At 38.8% G+C, this 13,532-nt stretch overlaps 1 pseudogene; it reads right to left on the bottom strand.

The window, feature by feature from the left end:
• Positions 1 to 507: 507 nt before the first annotated feature.
• The window catches only part of LOC127806373 (Golgi SNAP receptor complex member 1-2-like), a 42,934-nt pseudogene continuing 29,909 nt past the window's right edge, over positions 508 to 13,532 (bottom strand).

A 13,532-nucleotide genomic window follows, 5' to 3' on the forward strand; every position in this document is an offset into this window, starting at 1 on the left:
TATTAATCTCTAAATAGAAAGTTTGCAGTTTGAAATTTCTGGGTTAAAGAGCAATGAACCGTTTGTGGTCATCAGTAGATTGAACAGTCATCCGTGGTTTGATTGGGATAATTTTTGTACAGAAGATAGAGGACATTTGGGACTTCAATTTGGACGGTTAGATTGTTTATTTGAACTCTACAACTGCAGTTCTGAGCCCTATAACATCAGCCTATTTTTGGTGATATCTCTCTAGCCTTTCTTTGCATTATGTTTTGGAGTTGTTCATGATAGCCAGTTGATTTGAGGTTGTGTACCTACTATTACTAATGAACAAACACTTATGGTTTCTCATTAGTCATAGTGGAATTTTTTAGAGTGGACCATTAGGTCTCCTGATTTTTATCCTTTCACATTGAAAGAGATTTTTCACGTTAAAAATTACTTGTCCCGTGCGTTGATTGATTTGTTCTTGCGTATAGGTTGTGGTGTTTGTTATGTTATTTTGTTCACTCCTAGCAGGTTCAATCAGACAGGGAGAGTTGATGAGTGTTTGGTTGCTCTGTCTCGCCTATCAATAAGAAACAACGTACCTGATGCGATGACAGCAAGCAAGATGAATGTCTCTCGATTTCTTCCTTCTAATGGAAGCTAAAAGAAATAGAAAAAAGATAGGTGAGAGACGAGAGACGAGAGGAGTAATCTTTTAAGGCAAGGTCTAGGTAGAACAAATGGATTGAAGACCGTATCAAGGAGGCCTCGAATGACCAAAAACTTGTCACTGAGTACTTCACTTTTCCTTGAACATCACCAAATAAAGACCTTTTATAGCCCTAAGGCTGCCCTTGTTGATGGAGCCTGACAGATGACTTCATTTATCTGCAGATTAGTTTAAAAAAAATGGTATAACAAGGTTAAACAAACTTCTTACAGAAATTTCTCTACTAAACATTTTCATGCTCAAGTAAATCAAATAATCTGATCCCACTCAACCGAAAACTTAAAAAAGTAACTAACTATTCCCTTTTTTTCTTTTTCAATTTTACTTTAAAAAACCCAGAGCTCCAACATGTTCATATAACAAGCCAGGTCTATGTCACCAAACTATTCAATGATGCAATAATTCATTAACATCTGATAAAATAATTGTGGGGGGAGCAAGAGAAGGAAAGCCTCTCTAATATTCCTAATACCCAAGAAATTACTTTCATAGTAGCTATATCCTAAAAGTAACCACAGGCTAGTACTTGGCTTTCAATCTATGGATAATGCTATGAGTAATGCTATTCGGCCCGAAGTGGTGCCCGAAGAAGTGCCACCCCAGAATCTCGCGATAATTCGAGACGAACTTATTGGGAAATCTCGCGATATGGAGTGAGCCCAAAAACCCAATATTTCAAATTTTCGACCCCCTCCCCCTCTCACTTTGGCCCTAGTTGAACGACCCGATTCCTCCCTCTTCGGCCCCCTCCCCCTCTCACTCTCACCCTGGTTGAACGACCGTATCCCTCCCTCTCCTTGCCCATCGCCCGCTCCCTCCCTCTCCTTGCCCCTATCTTTGTTGTCCTCTGTCTCCATACTGGCCTTGGGTCTCTTTCTCCCTGTCGGTCGTCGATCACTCTGTCTCTTCCTTCACTCTCGCCCCCGCTGAAACGATCGTCTCCCTGTCATCGGTCTCTATCTACCTGCCAGCCGTCACTTCTCTCACTCTCGCCCGCACTAAAACGACCCTCTCCCCCCCCCCTCTCTCTCTATTGCAACAGCTTCCTCGCCTCCTCCATTGCAGCATCTTGCATTGTATCTGAAGAAAGTAAGTCAGATCTTCGATCCGAGCCGTCTGATCTTCGATTCAAGCTGTCGATTTTCGATCCAAGCGTATTTTCAAGGTGTAAGTGGCCCAGATCTAGTTTGCAAGCTTCAATTTATTTTCTGTTTTTTTATTACATTATATTTATTGTAAAATAAGAAGGTGCTACTTGGGGTTATTGCTAGAATTGTGGTATGCAAGATTATTTGGGTTGACTGAAAGTTTTAACTGTGATTTATGGGGCATCTTTGTGATTTATTCTCACTTTGATACTCGGCATACATCCATGATTTATATATAATTTTTATTTATAGGATTCATGAACCCCTTTTGTTTGATATATATTTATTAATACATTATGGGTAAGCAATTTTTAATTTGTGTAACATCACTAGTAAAAGTTTAAGATGGAACTAACGTACTGATCATTTCTATCAATTAGAAAATTGTGCCATATGTATGATACTAATCTCCCATGACAAATTTATTGAACTCTTTTGTGTTTTTGTTTTTCAATTTTTATGTTTATGACAATACCTTAATTTTCTCTATCTTGATTTAAACAGTATACCCTCTAAGCCCGATCAGTAAGCTGTGTGTGATAGCATGTCATTAATTTAAACCCTAAGACTTCTGGACCAACCCTAACTCCCACTAAGCAAGCTACTACTTAGGTGATTTTCTTCTAAAGCCACAATCTTTTAGATTTTGGGAATTTGATTTTTGGAATTCCTTTTACTGTCTCAGGATTTATGGCTTCTTATTTGGAAATGGATGAAGCTTCAATTAACTCATGTAGTTCGCATCAGACAATTGTGTGTAAACACGGTGTATCTGTAAAGTGCTACACATCTTGGACTAAGAGGAATCCTGGAAGAAAATTTTTGCGGTGTCAATTCTGGAAGGTAAATTATTTTCTTATAAATGTATAAATTGTTAATATGAATGAAATTAATTGATGGATGATTTGGTGGACAGGATGATGATTGCAGATGGTTTCAATGGATCGGTGATGAACGCACATCTCGTGAAAAAATATTATGTGGTGTATTGTTGGATAAGGTGAAAGTTTTAGAAAAAGAAGCCAAGGTTTTTGAAGAAAAGGCTTTAAGAAAAAAAGAAAAGTTATTGAAGTTTAAGAAAGAACATAGTTGTATTGTACAAGAAAATATAAAATTAAAAATGAAACTTCTAGAGTTTAAGACAAAAGAAAGTAGGTTTGTTAGAAGTATGATAGTGTTAGGATTGAGTTGTTTTTTGTTCAGTTTATGGGTGATGAAAAATGACAGAAGTAGATTTAGGTATTTAACTTTGGTATAATTATGTACTTGTAATGTATTGTTTAAACTCAACCTCAATTGCAAGGGTTTCTTTTATCGTATGTGTAATTTTGGTTGAGATTTGTTTAGGGGTTGTGTTTATTGTTCGTTGGTAGTAGTGGCCTCTATTATTTATATTTGTTCTATTTCATTTTTGTTGGGTTTCCTACCAAGTTTCCTAAGCGGGAATATTGTAACCTTATGGCATTTGAGTCCGCAAGAAAGTATTTAGGTACAGATGCAGTTAGTTCAAAGAGCACCATGGGATGTTTGGATGATTCTCAAGGATTTGAGACTTGAGGTCCTGAGGGCTTTTGAATTGTTCCTTTTTGGCGAGTAGGAATGGCTACATCCCCATATAATGACAATCAGGACATTTGCTCTATATGAGATTTTTCCAAATTTTGAACACTGCACTGCTCATCTGGCCAGGTGAACTGCCAATTTTTGCCATCGGATCTCTGTATTAATTGCATTTCTACTGCTGGATTTGAGGGAACGATGTGGACAGTGAAGCTGACCCATTTTGTTAATCATTTTCTCATTTTGGCAAAATCTGGGGGCAACTTCATCAATAATTAATGGTTTAATATGACATTGTCAATGGCATGGGTTATGCCTTCTTATACCTAAACCATAACTAATTAGCTGACTATTTAAGCACATACGATGCAATCCCTTGTATAAAAACAGTTTTTAAGAACCAAAACTTGATCTAACATTGAAAAGCGGAAGAAATTAACATTTAATTACATTTGCTTGAATTTATTCCGGACATCCGATCGAATTACTGCAAACTAAGCAAAACCAACACCGGCGAAACCTACTCCAATGACTAGCAAATAAACAGTTTAATTTGGAACCATATATTTGCAAGGCAATCCTACAATGACAAGTCCATCTGTTCCTTTTGTTATACACCTCATTTCATCAAGATAACAGAACATTAATTGTCCCTAACACACTTCAATCTAAAAAAAACTAGATAACAGAACATTAAAGAACCTGCATGCAAGCACAACCTATGCAATAATATGCTCTGTTCTTAGCATATGAACCCCAAAAAATACTGCACTGACAAAGTTCAACAAATCTCCAAGAGCTTGCATTAGATAGCCTAAACTGACCAAAAATCCCAACTCAATCCCAGCATTACGAGTTTGAGCATCACATCGTGCTCGTAGCACCTTTTTTTTTTTTTTTTTTTTACAGTAAATTTAATGCAATAAAAAAAACAAAAAATAACAATATCAAAAGAAAGGCTACATGGAATGAATGCCTCAAACATCCGGTGGGTTCTTATCAGGCCGTGGATGGGGCGTGTACACTGGCATAAAGGGCTGAGCCGTATCAAAAGAAGCCTGCAAAAGAAAATAGTAAGCACCAAGATATAACCTAAATAAACATTCGAAAATTTAAAAAATGACAACGTAGATTATTACCCAAATGTCATCCAAGTACTTACCATTAATTCTGAGTACGAGATTGATGTCAAACCGTGATACTGTCCTTGTGTAAAACCTTCACTGAATGCTTGACCGTCTTGAACAATGTTTTGCATCGGGGCATTGCCTTCATTTACTTTCGAGGATTCCACCTAGACATCAAACGAAAGTAACAATCATTATAATTGAGAATTTGAGCACTACATTATTAGGTAATTTTAAAAAAATATTAGAGCATACATTCGCTTTCTTGGAACTCCTTCCCAATGGCACCTTCTTTGCTTTCTTGGAACTCGTTTCCAATGGGCCCTTCTTGCGAAACTTCCTAGGGGCTCCCTTTGTCTGCGAGCATCTTGGATCCAAAATTTGCACGCTTGAAGCTGTAGCTGCCTCTCCAGAATCTAGAAATTGTTCTTGCACACTATCTTCAACATGTATATTACTACCACAACTAGACTTCGTATTAGATTTCCTCAATGCAGTCAATTGAGATTCCATCCACTCCAGAGTTGCCTGGGTACTATCTTCATCATCTGCAACCACGTCTGCAAGCTTCACAAACACACTGCACAGCTTATCATATCTTAACTGACTAGGAGTACTAATCCAACTATTGTAATTAATCTTCACTCTTGTGTAGGATCTACTGACATCTCTCCTCCATCGCCTTAAGATATACTTATCAGGAAGTGATCTGATACCATCTCGAATCAATACTGTGATGATATGTCTGCATATTATTCCCCTAAACTCGAACATGTGACAACTACAAACAAAATTGCATTTCTCTTTGTCAATATCAACTAAATATTTTGTCTCCTTGAATCTTTCGTCAAATATAATATCTTCGCGCACCTCGTATCTCGTACCAAGCGATCCCTCCTTGATAGACACAACCTCGCAATACATTTTCCCTGTGAACTCATTTTGAAACTCCTTGAATTTTGAGATTGTGTACACTCTTGAAATTGTTTCTCCATGGGATACCTCGATACGCATGGAACCATCTGAGAAAATGACTTAACGTCTGCCTGAAACTCTTTTTCAACTTTAGACCTCAATGCACGCTCATATTGTTCAACAAATTGCTTCAATGAAGTTTTTGAGTGTACATAACCATCGAAAAATGCATTCATGCTCTCACTCCGCTGGGTTGTTGACATCTCTGCCCAAAAACTAGTTTTCAAGAAACATGGCACCCAATGAGCTCTTTGTGTGTATAGTCCAGACAACCAATCGTTGTCATGCAGTGCATATTTCTCAATCATTAAACTCCAACCTTGCTCGAATACTTCAGGACTATGTGATTCGTACACAACATCATGTACAGCCGAAAGAATTGAAGCTTTGTAACTATGGTTACCAAACTTTTCAGGCAACTTCTTTAGTATGTGCCACAAACACCACCTGTGCTTCGTGTTAGTGAAAACTATCTCAATTGTATTTTGCATAGCCCTATCCTGGCAGTGATTATTCCAGTGGGAGCTTGATCCTCCATGCACTGAAGCCATGTACTAAACAACCACACAAAAGTCCTAGTGTCCTCGTTCGAAAGAAGACCACATCCAAACAGCGTCGACTGCCCGTGGTGATTTACACCAACAAACGGAGCAAATGGCATGTCGTACCTATTGGTCAGGTATGTGGTGTCGAATGTCACAACATCGCCAAATTCCTTATACGCTTGTCTACATCTATTATTCGCCCAAAATACATTCCTCAATCGACACTCTTCGTCCAAGTCAACACTAAAGTAGAAACCCGAACAAAGGGCTTGCATTTTAGAAAAATACGCTTGAATAGCAGCAGCATCTCCTTCCCCAAATCTTAACTTTCTCACCTTATCAATGTAATTTCTACAATCATTTTCCACAAATGTCAGATTCTCATAGCCACCAGCCTCAACAACAGTTGAGTTATAACTTTTCTGTAGCGAGATTCCAGCTATATCATTAACTTGAAGTTGTCGTTTCACCTGTTCGTTCACCTGTCTATTACATTTATACAACCTAGATTTGCTTGGACTTGTTTCATGGTTATGCTCAAGATGGATGGTGCTTATTTTCCATGTTCCTAAAACAACCAATATGGTTGTGATCTTAGCTTTACACCCTATTCGAATTGTTGGTTGAGGCTTCAGAGAAGTGCTAGCTTGACTAGTTCTTTTGCCTTCTCGGCTACATGCATAAGTCACATATCTTACGACCCCATCCTCACCCTTCTTTGAATTCCTTTTTTTTATTGGAAAACCCACATGGTAAGCATATCGTTTGTAAAATTCATAAATTTCATTATCATCATTGAATTTCATTCCAACCTTAGGGACAAGATCATTGTATTCTCCTACTACTTCGTTATTTAACGGAGGACCCTCATTATCTTGGCAATTTTCCTCATTGTCTTCGGCTGATTCCGAAAGCACACTATGATTCACTAGATCAAAACAAGGTACAAGCATAAGAGAATACAATGTTACCTATATCATTTGCATAAACATTTTGTTTTTCTTATTTTAAATCACTAATTTTCTCATACATACCTATGTTACTCATTGGGGCTTTCCTTCGTCTCCTAAATTAGAATTGATTGCCTACAATGAAATTAAAAAAATTATACAAAATCAATACTTTATTAGAAGTATAATATGGTACATGAATATATATAGAGAAATAGAAACAATGGAGACCAACAATAGAAAAAATGTTAGACATTTTAGTCATCTTTGTATCTGATGTGTGCTAAACTCTTTGTATCTGTGTGCTAAAGTCTTATTCATGTTAGATTATTCATGTGCTAAAGACATTTTAGTCATTAGCACACATTTTAGTCTTTGTATCTGATTTGGGCTAAAGTCGCAACCCTGCTCATTTTAGTCATATTTGTATCTAATGTGTTCTAAAGATGAAGTCGCAACCCATCACATTTGAATAATCTTTGTATCTGATGACTAAAGTCTTTTAGACACAAAATGTGGTCTAACACAATAGAAACAATGTCTAATACATCAGATACCAAGACATCACAACCCAAATATGGACTGCCAGTCGCCACCAGCCACCGTGGCCGGTGGTTTCTGGCGGTCATAGGCAACCACCAGACACCCAAAGGCCAATCGACCAACATACCCAAAAACCAGCAAGTTCCAACGGCCTAATCTCCCTAGATCTAACATTAAAGTCTCGGCCAAAGCAAAAAAATGCGTATATACGTATATAGGATGGATGTGTGCTCGTGACTAAAATGTCTAAAAGACTTACCTCCCTGATTGTAGATCAGAGCCAATGGAGCCGAGAGAGGGCCGGAGATGAAGTCGCACGGACGGAAGAAGACGACCTTTCTTCGATCCGAGAAGAAGGGTCACACTACGGCCGGTTTCGTTTTGAGTGATAGGGGGGTCGATCTAGAGAGAAGAAGAGAGAGCAAGTAAGAGAAGGTAGTGAGAAGAGTGAGAGACTTCGCGATGAATAGAGTCGAACAAGAGAGAACGCACAGACACAGAGAGAGAACAAGTGAGAGAGAAGAGAGTGACAGCTTGAGCGTCGGAGGGAGGGAATGACTCAAATTTGAACAAGGGCATTTCTGTCACTTGGACCATGGGTGAGATTGTAATTTCGTTTCGGGATGGCACTTCTTCGGGCACCACTTCGGGCCGAATAGCATTACTCTTACTCTAATGCTATTGGTAAATCGTAGGCTACAACCGAGGCTACCGAATGAATTTTAATTTTTTTTAAAATCATTTTCTTTTACTATTCCCAATATAATGTTGCCTGCCCACCCTTCCCGCTCGCTACTATTCCTCCCCCATGGATAGTCCCCTCACTCTCTCTCCCGTTTACTGTCTCACTCCATCCCTCTCTCTCTCTCTCTCTCTCTCTCTCTCTCTCTCTCGCACGAAAAGGACCTAGATGATCTAGCCGCCCTACCCCGCCATCGTCGACCGCCGATCTCACCGCGCCACCCTACCACCACTGCCCGTCTATCTCGTCGCCGCACCCACCCATCTTCGTTGCCCATCAATCTCACCACTATAAGTCTTTTCTCTCTCTCTCTCACCTCGCCACGCACACCCACCGTCATTGGCCCACCCCTATTCTCTCTCTCTCTCTCTCTTCGTCGTACCCACCCACCGTCGCCCCCACCCACTGTTCGATAGTCGTTCCTGCTATCGTCGCTCTGTTGATTGCTGTCAACAAAGCCTTTGTAATGTGGGTATGGTTTGGTTGCTAATACCCTTAAAGATTCCTTCTTTGGATTACTAATTTTGTCGATCGATAACAAAATGACTTGTAACTAAGAAAAACTAGTCAGGGGCTTGGTCTAGCCTCTTTCTTCGCTAAAACCTCCAAATGAAATACTTTTTTCCTTTTGATGTTCATCATCATCGTCGATCTTTTAATCAAATTTGTTGCGTGCCAAGCAAAACCACTGCTAGAAAAGAGCAACATTAAAGAGATAGTTGATGGTGGGCTGAGAGAGGTTACGATGCAGGGGAGATGAAGCGCGCCATGCTCACTGCATCGACATGCCTGCATCATTTGCTCACTATGAGGCTAATCATGAACTAGGTATGGAGTGTTTAGCCTCATCTTATCTGATTCATAAGAAGTTCAAATCAATAGACTTGTTGGATGGATGTAGGTTGTGGACCTATTAACCACGAAGGAGGACGACAGAGCTGAGGGAAAAGGCTGCGGGAAGGAGAACAATGATTTTGGATGCCTGTAACATGAAAGATTACCCTTCCGTGGCCTATCTCAATTATCTGCATCACTATAGGCAGCTCGTTTTGGAGTGAAGAATGGTTCCCATTTCCAAAAATCTGGGTCTTAGTGATTTTTTGATGTTATTTGTTGATAGCAAAGAAGCCTCCATTCACATCAAAGGAATATGGGGAGGAGGGCATGATGTTGGAGCTCTTTGAGCATGTAATGGGCTATGGTCATGGTTATGGCATGTGTGAAATCAAATTAAGTTATTATTCATTAACTTTCACTTTTATCATGTAAAATATCTACCTTCTTTTCGTCTCCTCTTTCTTTGTAATTTAGATGAAAATACTTACATGAATGAATCAACAACCCTAGATGATAATTTGGTTGAATAAATGTCTATGTTTTAAAAGACTTCAATGTTATTTCGCTTATTGTAGCCTTTCGTGGGATGGACTTGCAAGATCTTAGTTATTACTTATTCTTTGGTATGCTTATCATGTTCCTCTTACTCTGCAATAAGTGATTTAGGATTGAACTGTGGCTTTTTGGGCATTGTGTGTCGTAACTATAACACTAAATTGAGCAAACATAGGCCAAGATTAGGCCTCCAACTAAAGGTAATTTCATATATTGGTATAATCAAATTGCTTAAGTAATCAAGCTTACAACAAATGTAATATGCCCACCACTGGTAATGTCATCTAATATTGAAACAAATGGATAACTCTGTATTATTGAAACAACATATTTCTGAAAAGAGTATACGAATAATTAATTACATTACTCCATAATATGAAATGAATTACATTACAGGGATTCTAGCTTTCAAGTACTAAATTCACACACCAAAATATCAAAATGGATCAATAGTTGTGCAAGAATGTTAAGGTTGTGCCTTCGATCAGCCTTACATTCAATGTTTCGCTGTGCTTACTCAACCACAAAATAAAGCCCCGGTGATCTAGTTCAATGCTCCTTTGAACAAACAATTCTGTTTGTTCAACAAGAATTAGGAAGGCTAGCCAAAGATGCCAAGTTTGTTTTACAGTGCATTCAACAGAATAAAATAAGCTTTTATTTTTCCACTTTCATTACAAGTAACAAGAACATACAATAGTTAGTGATCCAATTCAAACCCCATAAACAATTGAAAAGAACTTGGATTAAACCAAAACTGACATGGCAATTCTAGCAACTAAGAGAAGCAAGCCCCAATTGAAGCATGTCTATCTACATTCCCATGATCCACCATCCCCCATTAGTCCACTGATCATCAGCCTCTTAAACTCAAACCTTAGAGATCAAACAACAAAATGAGCCTAAACATACATCCATCTAGGAAAACTAAATTCACAAAGCCACACCCATAATCCACAAATCTAAAAATAGCTTCAAAATTGATCAAGTTAGCACTTGAGTTAAATCAAAATTGCATCCCCTAAGCTGAGTAATCAAGCCTATCTATGGATTGGATCAGGCTTGCACCGACCAAACACCCAAAATTAATTTTTAGGGTTTGAAAATTGGTCGCCAAGTTGTGCGCTGTGACGGGGTTGGGGAAGGGGTGTCGGTTGGCGGCAGTGGCTTCCAACCACTGTTGTTGGAAGCTGCTAAGCCACAACTATTGTTGTTGGGGGATTGGGCTCTTCACATGAAAAAGGAAAGAGAAGGGGAAGAAGAATAAGTCGTAGGGATGAAAAAGAAACTACGCAGTAGAAATCCAACGAGGAAGACGACGCAAAAAAGCCTAGGAAGGAGATAAGATCAAACATGGCGTTCGACAAGGCACAATCGAACCAAGGGAAAGTAAGGGAATTAGAGCCATGAACCAAGGTACCAACAACCTTAGCCATGGCGGACCCCTAAACCAACGAAATTGACAAAATGGTGGTGCAAGGCTACTATATTTACCTGCGATTTTTGGCCACCCACAGAGAAGAGAGAGAGAGAGAGAGAGGTCTGCGCGATACATATATCTTGCAAGAGGTTGAGGGGGGGGGAATCATTGCTGACATGGAATAAAGGAAAGGAGGTGGACCGCGACTGCTACTGAGACACTAAAGGTGAGAGAGAGAGAGAGAGAGAAGGCTTAGGGGGGTGCAACGACAAGATCGATGGGTAGCGACGACAAGTGGGTGAGGCTGCGAGATTGATGGGCAGCGATGGTAGGGGATGATGCGATTAACGGGCAGGATTGGGGGGGGGGGGGGGGGGGGGGGGGGGTGACAGTGGGGTGGGCGTGGGCCGGTCAGATCATCTGGGTCCTTTTCGTGTGTGTGTGTGTGAGAGAGAGAGAGAGAGAGGGAGAGGGGAAGGAATGAGATAGTGAACGGGGGAGAAAGTAAAGGGATTATTCGTGGGGGAGAAATAACAGCAGGCAGGAAAAGTGGGCGGGCAACATTATATTGGGAATAGTAAAAGAAAAAGATTTAAAACAAAATTAAAATTCATTCGGTGGCCTTGGTTATAGCCTATGGCCTACCAATAGTATTAGGACCATGCTATATGGACAATTTTATGAGTGCGAATTTCTTCACTCCTTATGGGGGTGGACATAACCCCATCAGTGGGGTTAAAAAAGTAATATTTTTTTTAAAAAATAATATTTTATCTTTATGTTAAAAATGGTAAAAACTACCCATATTTAAAAAAAAAAAATTATTTTTAACTACTTTTTTGAAAAAATCGTTTTCAATCACTCAAATAAATTAATCGCTGAAAACAACCATTTTTTAGTTTTGACTCAATTTTACCCTTGTCAATTATTTTTGTAAGTCTGTCATTTTTTTATAAGTTCTAATCCATCCAATTTTAATTCTGTCATATTTTCAGTTAAGTTTTAAAAATATTTTTTTTAAAATATGATTAATTTTTGTAATTTTCAATATAAGAATAAAATATTATTTTTTAAAAAATGGATTATTTTTTTAACCCCACTGACGGGGTTACGTTCACCCCGTTAAAGAGGGTGAATAAAATCGCACTCCAATTTTATCGGGACAACTTTTTTGATAATGCTAAATATCATGAGATATTGGGATTAAAATATCGCGATAACTTCAATTGATTATCTGCCTGCCAAAAGCATATTATTTCCTCTCCCAAAAATACCCTCACGGCGAAAGACCTACTCGTTCCTGCCAAACCCATTCCATTTACTCCTCTCAAAGGAGTGCGATTTTGTTCACCCTAAAAAACGGGGGTGATGGTCACCCTCGTTATTTTTAGACTTAAGGATGACGGAGGGCAAGGTAGGGAAATATTACCGCCCAAAATTTTACCCCCCCAGGCAGCCAAATATTACCGCCCCCCCTTCCCTCCATCTGGGTCTCTCTCTCTCACTCACTCTCCTGCTCCCCAACAATAGCACCGGCGTTCTCACCAGCATCACCACCGACGTCGGACCTCCGGCGTCCCCCCAGCAGCGGCGTCTCTCTGTTCTTGCCCTTCTTCAGGTAAATGTTACTTTAGTTTTTTGTTTGGAAATGCTCCGACGTCTCCCTGTTCTCTTTTAACGATTTGCTTTCGTGCATCTTTGATTTTTTGACGTTGTTTCACTCGTTTTCGTGCATCTCCGAAGTCCTATTCAATATTTAAGTTTACAGTTAAGAACATTGATTCAATTGGCTTACCAGTAGAATATTACTGAATATTTAGTTTTCATGTTCATTGGAGCAATTTCTCGGAGATGGAAGCCACTGTCTTATATGTATAGCTCAAACAACTACTTATACTTTTGTCCGCTAAACTTGAACCATTATTTTCTGTTTGAAAAATTTTGTGGTTATTATGATTTTTTACTCTTTCTTGAAATATGATATATGTACCCTTAAAATTTTCAGATGTATAATGACGTAATGGGTAACAAGATGCTGACTTGAATGTATGTTGCAGAGTACTTAATTAAACTTTTAAAGATTATAAGAAATAAGAAAGAATGTGGAACTTGCCCAAAACCTAAACTATATCCTCTTAATTTCTATTTATCATTCGATTACCATTGTATGGGCTTATGTTATCTACCCTCTCTCTCTTTCTGCTTCCGAACATCACCTTAGTATGTTTCATCTGAATATCAAATTCATAACTTATTCTCTTTGCAAACATTTGTTGACTGTTATCAATCTTCTTTCACTAGCACTGACAACATTCTATGATTGTTTGTGATTATGGAAGTGCTATTCTTTTAAGTATCAAGTGCTAAAAAGTCACAAATGCAGTTTATCTCACTATTTTATTTTCTTTCATTTGTTTAAAACATACAGCC

This window comes from Diospyros lotus, chromosome 7 (genome assembly GCF_014633365.1).
Source record: "Diospyros lotus cultivar Yz01 chromosome 7, ASM1463336v1, whole genome shotgun sequence".
Lineage (NCBI taxonomy): Eukaryota > Viridiplantae > Streptophyta > Magnoliopsida > Ericales > Ebenaceae > Diospyros > Diospyros lotus.